The sequence below is a fragment of the Schistocerca serialis genome, chromosome 7, assembly GCF_023864345.2.
Source record: "Schistocerca serialis cubense isolate TAMUIC-IGC-003099 chromosome 7, iqSchSeri2.2, whole genome shotgun sequence".
Lineage (NCBI taxonomy): Eukaryota > Metazoa > Arthropoda > Insecta > Orthoptera > Acrididae > Schistocerca > Schistocerca serialis.
This window is the reverse complement of record NC_064644.1, coordinates 488,095,529-488,105,868: the sequence shown is the minus strand read 5'-3', so window position 1 is coordinate 488,105,868 and position 10,340 is coordinate 488,095,529.

Genomic DNA, 10,340 nt, shown 5'->3' with positions numbered 1-10,340 from the left:
CCTCTCCTACAACTTGCATCTAATGAACTGTAACGTCTGTTATTTGACAAACGACATCAACAGCAACATTCCTTTTGTTGCGACCACTTTATGTTTCATAACCAAGGGACTTTCTGTTATTTACAGAAACAGTCGCCCTAATAACAAAGCACAGGAAACACTTGCGGGAAAACTAAAGCTACAGCGCAATGGGCTATGTTATGTCAATAATTGTAAATTGCATATTACAGTAAATTGTGTTTGAAATGTATTAAAATTCCAGCTGTTCATACTAATCCCCAACACCTAATTTTCTATTAGCAAGATGTTAAGAAATCCATAATAATTAGCTTGTATAACCAAATTTAATTGTAAGTGAATTATATCTTCCATATTAATAGTTAACTATTTAAATGAGGAGGAAAACTGTTACTTTCCAGATACTTGTTGATAACATAATACTTGATTTAATGTAACTACGTGTACCAACAATTTAATAGAATGGCCCCTGAGAAATGCAGCTGAATGGCTCTGCGAAGATCTATAACATTGTTTTAGCCATTCAGGGGTGCATTGTAACAAATTAATGTATCTCCCTATGCCAGAGATCAAATGGTAATGTATCTGTATCACTGCAAATGATTAGCATCACGTCCATAATTCTGCGTTTCATATTTTTCAAAACAATTGACACATGACAAGTCTCCTTATTACCTTTTGTCTCCTGACAGTCTTCATGTAAGGACGCATTTCTTTGTTCTCCGAGATTTCACTGATTTGTCCTATTCCTTCAGTAATAATGTATACAGATTTAGTTAATCTTTCAGCTACCGTATTTAACTGCAATGGGAAGTCACTGGTTTAGTGCAATGGCAACTGCACACCATCAAATACACATTTGTGTTTTTACAAGTCAAACCTTGCAACCTAAATTTCTTATTATGAAGTTCAATAACTGTTTCTGTGCAATGAAAATCATTTTTGGATTATACTTCATACCACCACAGTCCTCCATCACCTAGCTTTCCCACTCCACAATGACAACTCTGCCCTGACTAAAAGAAATTCAGCCAAGTATGATTTTTAATACTAGTTAACATTAAAATCCACATTATCAGGGTTGTGTGTGTGTGTGTGTGTGTGTGTGTGTGTGTGTGTGTGACAAAGATGATGTGACTTACCATACGAAAGCGCTGGCAGGTCGATAAGAACACAAACAGACACATACATAGACACAAAATTCAAGCTTTTGCAACACTGTTGCCTCATCAGGAAAGAGGGAAGGAGAGGGAAAGACGAAAGGAAGTGGGTTTTAAGGGAGAGGGTAAGGAGTCATTCCAATCCCGGGAGCGGAAAGACTTACCTTAGGGGGAAAAAAAGGACGGGTATACACTTGCGCGCGCGCGCGCGCGCCACACACACACACACACACACACACATATATCCATCCACACATATACAGACACAAGCAGACATTATATAAGATGAGGTGACTTACCGAACAAAAGCGCTGGCAGGTCGATAGACACACAAACAAACACACAAAATTCAAGCTTTCGCAACAAACTGTTGCCTCATCAGGAAAGAGGGAAGGAGAGGGGAAGACGAAAGGAAGTGGGTTTTAAGGGAGAGGGTAAGGAGTCATTCCAATCCCGGGAGCGGAAAGACTTACCTTAGGGGGAAAAAAGGACAGGTATACACTTGCACACACGCACATATCCATCCACACGGATGAATTTTGTGTGTATGTTTGTGTGTCTATCAACCTGCCAGCGCTTTTGTTCGGTAAGTCACCTCATCTTTGTTTTTTATATATAATTTTTCCCACGTGGAATGTTTCCTTCCATTTTATATATATATATATATATATATATATATATATATATATATATATATATATATATATATATATATATATATATATATATATATGCTCCTGCTGTGGTCACTGTGGTGCATCCTACCTCTATACAATCAGTTTTTGGAGGATTTAAGTTCAGTCATTCTATTACATATTCATTCTCTGAGAGATACATTACCACAAATCCATACAACCAACATGTTCAAGATGCGGTCTTCCACTGAAACTGAGCCAGAGACACTCATTCCACCTGTTGGGAGATCTGTGGAGTCTCTTTCAAGGGAGAATAATAGTTCCACATAAAGAAATGCCAGGAATGGATTAGGAATAACTCCATGTGTATGCCTGGGGGTTCATTCACGGTGTTGAAGAGGCTATTATGGCAGCCAATGAGGGAACAGTGTGTAACCAACTGCAAATTGTGGTACACATTGGGATGAACGATGCTGGTCGCGTAGGTTGCTCATGGAGTTTGAACAAACCTCACAATGTACAGGATTGTCCCCATAACTGATTGTGGCACCACAGGTCTGAATTGTGTGGAAGGACTGAACCAGGGACAACAAAGCTTCTGTAACAAGCTAGGCTGCGACAACTCTCCATCCTGTCCAGATTACAACAGCTGTAGCAGACCCAGAAGTAAGAGTGTGTGTGTGTGTGTGTGTGTGTGTGTGTGTGTGTGTGTGTGTGTGTGGGGGGGGGGGGGGGGGGGGGGGGGGGGGGGGGGGGGGGGGGGGGGGGGGGGGGGGAGGTGATCTGAGACAGATGAGAATATAAACTGTCACCGAGAGGGCCACCTGAGAGTGAGAAAGCCGGCCGGAGTGGCCATGCGGTTCTAGGCGCTACAGTCTGGAACCGAGCGGCCACTACGGTCACAGGTTCGAATCCTGGCCTCGGGCATGGATGTGGTGTGATGTCCTTAGGTTAGTTAGGTTTAATTAGTTCTAAGTTCTAGGCGACTGATGACCTCAGAAGTCGCATAGTGCTCAGAGCCATTTGAACCATTTGAGCCAAGAGTGAGGAAACCAACACAGAATCTGTGAGTTTTTTTTTAAATGAGCAGCATAGATGTAATTATAAAAACAATAATTATTCTCTGACATTGCAATGTAAAAAGTAGTAACACTCTTGCATCTTGGCTGGAGTAAAGGAAGTGTGCTGTCTGCTTCTGGAATGGTGATGAAAATGATCTGTGAGATCATGGACACAAAAAAGGATTTTGTTGTGGGACTTTAAAGAGGGAAAAGCATTGAGAAACTTTTCAGAAGATTGTAAATAACAAATGTATGTTAATTAATTGGATGATGGAACATCATGAAGATAACATATCTTACCTTTCATTAATCAGATTGCACGCTGTTTCCTTACTTTCAAAAATTGAATTTCAGCTTTTAGGTGAAAGAAAATCAGTACAAGAGAGTTTTGCTGTTGATGGAAGTAACCTATAACTAATCAGACCACATTGCACATACATGGAACCAGTTACATCTTTATTTTCAGAAAGAAGTGTAGCACGGCATTTATTCTCCGAGTAAGTAAACTAAAAAGCCATTTCGGGACAGTAACTCACATCGTGGCAGTTGGTGTATGTCTTCTTGTTAGATTATAGCAATGAGAGAGTATGCTAGATAGATGACTGACTGACGTGTCTCTCTCTCTCTCTCTCTCTCTCTCTCTCTCTCTCACACACACACACACACACACACACACACACACACACACACACACACACACAATGGCAATCAATTTACTGCTCCTCCCATCATCCAATATCTATAATATTCATGAACACCTGAAACTGAATGGTTCGATACTGCTTGGGGATGCCCACGTATGAATAAGTGTCACCAAATTTCTGGTGAATGCTGGCCAAATATTCTGTGAACAAGGTACACTGCTCCGACCTAATTGTACACTATTTAAAAATCTTCACACGTCACATATGATGATACAAATTTTTTTTTTACAGAAAATGTGGCACAGAACACGTGTTGGCAATGCATGTCTGTATAGAGTTAGAGGAAACCAGTGGGGGCAACAGAATGCCAACGAATGGCTATTAACTAGCTAATGCTGTTAATGCCCAATTGAATTATTTTTTGTGGGTGGCCACCCCTTCACATCAAGTTTTTGGTGTATATTGACATCTGTCCCCCCCCATGAACCATGGACCTTGCCGTTGGTGGGGAGGCTTGCGTGCCTCAGCGATACAGATAGCCGTACTGTAGGTGCAACCACAACGGAGGGGTATCTGTTGAGAGGCCAGACAAACGTGTGGTTCCTGAAGAGGGGCAGCAGCCTTTTCAGTAGTTGCAAGGGCAACAGTCTGGATGATTGACTGATCTGGCCTTGTAACAATAACCAAAACGGCCTTGCTGTGCTGGTACTGCGAACGGCTGAAAGAAAGGGGAAACTACAGCCGTAATTTTTCCCGAGGGCATGCAGCTTTACTTTATGATTAAATGATGATGGCGTCCTCTTGGGTAAAATATTCCGGAGGTAAAATAGTCCCCCATTCGGATCTCCGGGCGGGGACTACTCAAGAGGATGTCGTTATCAGGAGAAAGAAAACTGGCGTTCTACGGATCGGAGCGTGGACTGTCAGATCCCTTAATCAGGCAGGTAGGTTAGAAAATTTAAAAAGGGAAATGGATAGGTTGAAGTTAGATATAGTGGGAATTAGTGAAGTTCGGTGGCAGGAGGAACAAGACTTCTGGTCAGGTGACTACAGGGTTATAAACACAAAATCAAATAGGGGTAATGCAGGAGTAGGTTTAATAATGAATAGGAAAATAGGAATGCGGGTAAGCTACTACAAACACCATAGTGAACGCATTATTGTGGCCAAGATAGATACGAAGCCCACACCTACTACAGTAGTACAAGTTTATATGCCAACTGGCTCTGCAGATGACGAAGAAATTGAAGAAATGTATGATGAAATAAAAGAAATTATTCAGATTGTGAAGGGAGACGAAAATTTAATAGTCATGGGTGACTGGAATTCGAGTGTAGGAAACGGGAGAGAAGGAAACGTAGTAGGTGAATATGGATTGGGGCTAAGAAATGAAAGAGGAATCCGTCTGGTAGAATTTTGCACAGAGCACAACTTAATCATAGCTAACACTTGGTTTAAGAATCATGAAAGAAGGTTGTATACATGGAAGAACCCTGGAGATACTAAAATGTATGAGATAGATTATATAATGGTAAGACAGAGATTTAGGAACCAGGTTTTAAATTGTAAGACATTTCCAGGGGCAGATGTGGACTGACCACAATATAATGGTTATGACCTGTAGATTAAAACTGAAGAAACTGCAAAAAGGTGGGAATTTAAGGAGATGGGACCTGGATAAACTGAAAGAACCAGAAGTTGTACAGAGTTTCAGGGAGAGCATAAGGGAACAATTGACAGGAATGGGGGAAAGAAATACAGTAGAAGAAGAATGGGTAGCTTTGAGGGATGAAGTAGCGAAGGCAGCAGAGGATCAAGTAGGTAAAAAGATGAGGGCTAGTAGAAATCCTTGGGTAACAGAAGAAATATTGAATTTAATTGATGAAAGGAGAAAATATAAAAATGCAGTAAGTGAAACAGGCAAAAAGGAATACAAACGTCTCAAAAATGAGATCAACAGGAAGTGCAAAATGGCTAAGCAGGGATGGCTAGAGGACAAATGTAAGGATGTAGAGGCCTATCTCACTAGGGGTAAGATAGATACCGACTACAGGAAAATTAAAGAGACCTTTGGAGATAAGAGAACGACTTGTATGAATATCAAGAGCTCAGATGGAAACCCAGTTCTAAGCAAAGAAGGGAAAGCAGAAAGGTGGAAGGAGTATATAGAGGGTCTATACAAGGGCGATGTACTTGAGGACAATATTATGGAAATGGAAGAGGATGTAGATGAAGATGAAATGGGAGATATGATACCGCAAGAAGAGTTTGACAGAGCACTGAAAGACCTGAGTCGAAACAAGGCCCCCAGAGTAGACAACATTCCATTGGAACTACTGACGGCCTTGGGAGAGCCAGTCCTGACAAAACTCTACCATCTGGTGAGCAAGATGTATGAAACAGGCAAAATAACCTCAGACTTCAAGAAGAATATAATAATTCCAATCCCAAAGAAAGCAGGTGTTGACAGATGTGAAAATAACCGAACTATCAGTTTAATAAGTCACAGCTGCAAAATACTAACACGAATTCTTTACAGACGAATGGAAAAACTAGTAGAAGCCAACCTCGGGGAGTTTGGATTCCGTAGAAACACTGGAACACGTGAGGCATTACTGACCTTACGACTTATCTTAGAAGAAAGATTAAGGAAAGGCAAACCTACATTTCAAGCATTTGTAGACTTAGAGAAAGCTTTTGACAATGTTGACTGGACTACTCTCTTTCAAATTCTAAAGGTGGCAGGGGTAAAATACAGGGAACGAAAGGCTATTTACAATTTGTACAGAAACCAGATGGCAGTTATAAGAGTCGAGGGACATGAAAGGGAAACAGTGGTTGGGAAGGGAGTAAGACAGGGTTGTAGCCTCTCCCCGATGTTGTTCAATCTGTATATTGAGCAAGCAGTAAAGGAAACAAAAGAAAAATTCAGAGTAGGTATTAAAATTTATGGAGAAGAAATAAAAACTTTGAGGTTCGCCGATGACATTGCAATTCTGTCAGAGACAGCAAAGGACTTGGAAGAGCAGTTGAATGGAATGGACAGTGTCTTGAAAGGAGGATATAAGATGAACATCAACAAAAGCAAAACAAGGATAATGGAATGTAGTCTAATTAAGTCAGGTGATGCTGAGGGAATTAGATTAGGAAATGAGGCACTTAAAGTAGTAAAGGAGTTTTGATAAAATGGCTCTGAGCACTATGGGACTAAACATCTATGGTCATCAGTCCCCTAGAACTTAGAACTACTTAAACCTAACTAACCTAAGGACATCACACAACACCCAGCCATCACGAGGCAGAGAAAATCCCTGACCCCGCCGGGAATCGAACCCGGGAACCCGGGCGTGGGAAGCGAGAACGCTACCGCACGACCACGAGTTGCGGGCGGAGTTTTGATATTTGGGGAGCAAAATAACTGATGATGGTCGAAGTAGAGAGGATATAAAATGTAGGCTGGCAATGGCAGGGAAAGCGTTTCTGAAGAAGAGAAATTTGTTAACATCCAGTATTGATTTAAGTGTCGGGAAGCCATTTCTGGAAGTATTTGTATGGAGTGTAGCCATGTATGGAAGTGAAACATGGACGATAAATAGTTTGGACAAGAAGAGAATAGAAGCTTTCGAAATGTGGTGCTACAGAAGAATGCTGAAGATTAGATGGGTAGATCACATAACTAATGAAGTATTGAATAGGATTGGGGAGAAGAGAAGTTTGTGGCACAACTTGACCAGAAGAAGGGATCGGTTGGTAGGACATGTTCTGAGGCATCAAGGGATCACCAATTTAGTATTGGAGGGCAGCGTGGAGGGTAAAAATCGTAGAGGGAGACCAAGAGATGAATACACTAAGCAGATTCAGAAGGATGTAGGTTGCAGTAGGTACTGGGAGATGAAAAAGCTTGCACAGGATAGAGTAGCATGGAGAGCTGCATCAAACCAGTCTCAGGACTGAAGACCACAACAACAAACAACATTGACATCTGTTACTACTTTAGGAGTATCTGCCAAAATAGGACTCGTCAAATGAAATATGACACCCCCTCCCCTCCAGGGTACTATTTGTATTAACACTTATTTTAAAACTAATAATCTATCAAAGATCTAAAGTAAATATTAAAAATAAATATTTAAACTTCGTCTTTTGTTGAGTATATTACTCTTGGAGAGATGTCTATTACCCATATCCCAGTAATGCTTTAAATAATAGCATAAATGGAAAGTTTCCTCGCCCCAATATTCTGCTAAGTGGCCGGTCTCCAAAGCATTAATACTTTTTTATGTAGTAGAGAAAACATTCCGCATTACGTCTGTAGCAGAAATACTGTTCTGTCTATCTCATAGTGGTAGTGATCTTGTGATATGTTGCTTATTTTTTCACTGGTTCGAATGTGTTGACTTTTCCTGGTTATAAATTTTTGCACCTGAAATATATGTGTCAGCTGTGATTATGCCGATTTATTGGACTCATCAGCTGTCAAAAGTAATATTACAATTAAGAGTCTTCAACATAATATTGAAAACTCCTTGGAACACTTATAGTGTTGTTACATTGAGGATATTTACCTTGGGCTTGCTACACTCCTCTGACAGAGCATATAAAAATACCAAAGAAGCTACTTCATCTCATGGAATTACTGAGACCACCAGCCCACCTTGAAGACACGTGGTGTCCCTCAGCATACCTGCTTTATGAGGGGTGGTGGTGGTGGTGGTGGTGGTGGTGGTGGTGGTAGTGGTGGTGGAAAGAGCACTCTACTAGAGTGATGTATACCACCACAATATATTCTGTAGACACCTCAGCACTGTCACACCAAATTTACGTTTTCTTAGTGGAAATGTACAGTCAACAAGCCAAGTACGTTTATGAGTAGCAAAACTGTCTCTCACCTATCATTCATACCTTACAATTGTACAAGTAGGCTTTACTACAACTCACTTCCAGCACGCTACTCTTTTTCTGAAGCTATGTCTCACTTGCCACAAATAAAAGGGCTAACTACGTATCAACTACAGCAAACTGATTATGTTTACTAAAAAAGTAACTGCTGATTACTCAGTTATAGTAAATGGCTACTGTGTATCATGTTACCAATTTATAAATCAAATGAGCACATCAATATTTAACAAAGCATAATAGTTACCTGCATATCATAAGAAAATCAGCATTGGTACTTGGCATTCTGGTGATAGGAATCTTCATTCTTGAACTAGCATAACCATGTAACACATCACTATGGAACTGGCCATCATGCTATTTTTATTTAAATATGAAAATTTAGTTTGTGGTAAATTCCTAGTGGTTGACATAACTTTGTCATTTGCACTAAAGTCATATGAATGCAATTTCTCAGTGCTTTACACACTGTATTTGTATTTCTAATTTTGTTCCCCTCAGTTATCTTTGAGAAACCAATTTTGTTCTGTGTACAGTCATACTTAGATTTTGAGAAAAATTTCTTGGGCAAATTTTGCTCAGAAATTGAAAGAAAGCCAGGATTATTAGTGAAATTTGAAGTTGTCCAAATTATAGGGAAAGACATGGTAGTATGAAAGAATTTAGCAAAAATCAGATACACAAATTAGCCCATTTGGATGACTTTTTGATGAGCTTTCACAGATGATGCACTGTAAACGTTACTTGTAGAGATGCAATGAGATTTAGTTTATGGTCTAGATGACACCTCTGATCAGTTTTTGAGATATCTTCACACACTAGACAATTATGAAAAAGGTGAATAGACATAATCATAAGTTTTGATGATTTTGAGCAAAGCAAAGGAACAAAAAATTGGAGGAATACTGACCACAAGGTGTGACACATAAGCCTTCAGGAAGGTTTACATGCTTTGTAAACTGTGTTTGCAGCCACAGGATTCCTGCTACGCAGTGCAATTTTTCATTTCTTCGGGAGTTGTATTTGTAACATTGTTTAGAAACAAGTATACAATAGCAATGCCAATGTTACAAAGTTAGTCTGTGGAAGTTCTGTCTTGCTTTATTCACTTATGAGACATCCATACTCACCTCTTAATCATATCGTGGAAGAGTATTATCTGGAAGGTAGGATAAGTCAAGACAGATACTTGTTTAAAACACAAAACTTACACATTAGTAGAGCCTTGAGTGCTCATGCATATGAGGACTGTTTACACCCTGTGATACTGATATATTTTACACTTACAATTGACTTAAAACTCAGGTGATGTCAACCAAAATGCTTTGTTTTATTTACTATACTGTTTATGCACTGTTGCTAGTAAGTAACTCTCTTAGTTTTTTTATTTCACTGTCACATTTTCTATAAACACACAAATAATTACTTACCCTAATGATAGCACAACATGTGAAATAAGTAAATGACAACTTTAAATTAGACAAAATGTTTTCAAGTTTCACTATTACATAATGGATTTTTATAGGAATGGAATCCCTCATTTATTGATAAATTCAAGTTATCATCATGCATGTTTGTATAAAAGTGAAAGTACTCCAGGAGGAATCATCAGTAAATAAGCGGTGTTTCAATGGACTTTTATTCCATTAAAGTTTGTCCTCTGAAAACGTGTATAGGATGTCACATCATAGCACATCAAAATTACCTCCACATATCCAATGGCAATACTAACATAATGGAAAACACGGAAAAGTAACTAGATATGAATCCTGCTGGAACCTGCAGTTTGTAAAAACTTAACATTAGGTAAGTTCATAGGTTGTGGCAATTTTAGGTAGGTCAGGCAGTATATAGCCAATTGTTAATTTAATCCATTATGGAGGTACAGTACATCACCAAAGGCTACTATAATAAACCTAATTTGGT